Here is a 2,210-nt window from a genome sequence, read left to right as displayed (position 1 = left end):
CTCTTGTCCTTCTGGATGGAATCAAGGGATCTGGGGATCGAGCAGGAAAGTGGAGTTGAGGTTGAAGATCAGCCATGATCTGATTGAAGGGCGGAGCCGTCTCAAGGGGCTGTATGGCCGACTCCTGCTCCTATTTCTTACATTCTTATGTTCTTATGATCAGGACAGTTGCTGGAGGCTGGTATCTACATTATGCAAATTAGTGCCTACTGAGTCATGGCTGCACGACAGAAACGCTATTTCTTTTTCACAGAATTATAAGTTTACAAAAGGTGAAGCGAAGATTAATTGCGTTTTTATTCGATTCCCTACCGGGTGCAATGAATGGTGGAAGAATTGGTCCGCGCTCAGCATGTGTTAAAGGGGGCTCGCTGAGGGTGGAGAGCGGTGTTGCGGCAACCTTTCAGTAATACTATACTTTTAGGGATCATTTCTATAGTTTTTGAACTTGAGAAATGTGTTCTGAAGTGTTTGGTCTCACTAACCACGAGGAGGAGATGGAGCTTTTCCTTCTGAGCGTGAAGCGGGTTGCAAGTGTTGTTTTATACCAGCGCTTGTGGCCATTGATGACCGTTCACTTCTCTCAGTGTGCGAGAAGTGGAAGAAGGAAATGCATTCTGAGTGGTTAGTGTTTCTACAGCTCAAAAGTAGCAATGTTTATCCGGTAATTATTTTATATTTAAAGGTGCTTCTCTCCAGCGAGAGTGTAAGTCTTTGTTACCTCAGCCGAGCTCGTACTGCTATCTGTTGCTCTCCCCTCCTTTTTCGGTTTTGAACTCATCAGTCAGAGTTTGCACTGAACTGATTCGGCACAGTCGCTGAAATAACGTAGTTAATGGGGCACAAAATCTAGGCTTGCAGTACTGAGGGACTTGCATTACTGATTAAAACGTTGCTCCGCCTGCCGTCTCAGGTGGATGTAAAAGATCGCATGACGCTATTTCGAAGAACTTGAGGGGAGTTCTCCGAGGTGTCCTGGTCAATATTTACCCCTTAACCAACATCACTAATACAGATTATCTGCCCAATACACCATTACGGTTTGTGGGACCTTGCTGTGAGCAAATTGGCTGCGGCGGTTCCTACATTACAACAGTGGCTACAGTTCAAAAATGCTTTGGGCCATCCTGCGGTAATGCAAGGCGCTATATAAATGCGAGTTCTTTCTTTAGTAGCAGGAGGATTGGTGAATGGGACATCGTGTGAGTTAGGATACGGGCAGCAGAGTTTTGATATGCTGAAGATTATGGAGGGTGCATGATGGGAGGGCGGCCAGGAGAGCCTTGGAATTGTCAAGTTTGGCGGTAACAAAAGCATGGATGAGGGTTTCAGTCGCAGATGGGCTGAGGCAGATACGGGCGATATTATGGAGGTAGAAGTAGGCAGTCTTGGTGATGGAGAGAATCTGGAGTCGGAAGCTTAGTTCAGGGTCAAAAAGGACATCGATGCTGCGAACAGTCTGGTTTAGTCTGAGACATTGGTCAGGGAGGGGGAGGGAGTTTATAGCAGGGACCGAAAATAATGGCTTTGGTCTTCCCAATATTGGAGGAAATTTCTGCTCATCCACTGATAGATATCAGAGAAGCAGTGTGACGAATCAGAGGCAATGGAGGGGTGGAGAGAGGTGGTGGTGAGGTTGAGCTGAGTGTCGGCAGTGTACATGTGGAATCCGACGAGTTTTTGGATGATGTAGCCAAGGGGCAGCATGTAGATGAGAAATGGGAGGGGGGCAAATATAGATCCTTGGGGGAGTGGGAAGAGAAGCCATTGCACGTGATTCTCTGGCTACGACTGGATAGACACGAAATAAACCAGGTGAGGGCAGTCCCATCCAGCTGGACAATGGAGGAGAGGAGAGGTGACTGCACTTCAAAAATGACTTATTTGGCTGTAAAGAGCTTTGGGACGCCCTGAGGTAGTGAAAGGTGCGATATCAACTGCTTACCTGACAGGGGAGATTACATTATGAGGAAGGCGCCAGATCAAGTAGAGTCAGCTAGTACCAGTTTAAGCTTTGCTGATGTAGAGGTGGATCCTCATGCTGGCCTGAGACTGGTAGAAAACCTTTCTCCAGTAAAGTGAAAACTAATTTGCAGCGGACGTGGTGACAAGGGCTCCCCGAGCACCTGCGCCCAGGGTGCGAAATACCGTCAGGCTGACTGCTTGGGCGGGTGGAGGAACCTCGCCATGGCAACGAAATATTTTCCTGA

At 47.6% G+C, this 2,210-nt stretch overlaps 1 non-coding gene across 1 annotated transcript; it reads left to right on the top strand.

The window, feature by feature from the left end:
• The first annotated feature begins 408 nt into the window (after nucleotides 1-408).
• On the top strand, nucleotides 409-626 carry LOC137314040 (small nucleolar RNA U3). The gene has a single exon (XR_010961177.1). It is a non-coding gene; the product is annotated as a small nucleolar RNA U3 (small nucleolar RNA).
• Nucleotides 627-2,210: the final 1,584 nt, after the last annotated feature.

This window comes from Heptranchias perlo, unplaced genomic scaffold (assembly GCF_035084215.1).
Source record: "Heptranchias perlo isolate sHepPer1 unplaced genomic scaffold, sHepPer1.hap1 HAP1_SCAFFOLD_50, whole genome shotgun sequence".
NCBI classification, from domain to species: domain Eukaryota; kingdom Metazoa; phylum Chordata; class Chondrichthyes; order Hexanchiformes; family Hexanchidae; genus Heptranchias; species Heptranchias perlo.
Note: the sequence above shows the minus strand (reverse complement) of the source record. Positions and strands in the feature narration are given on the sequence as shown.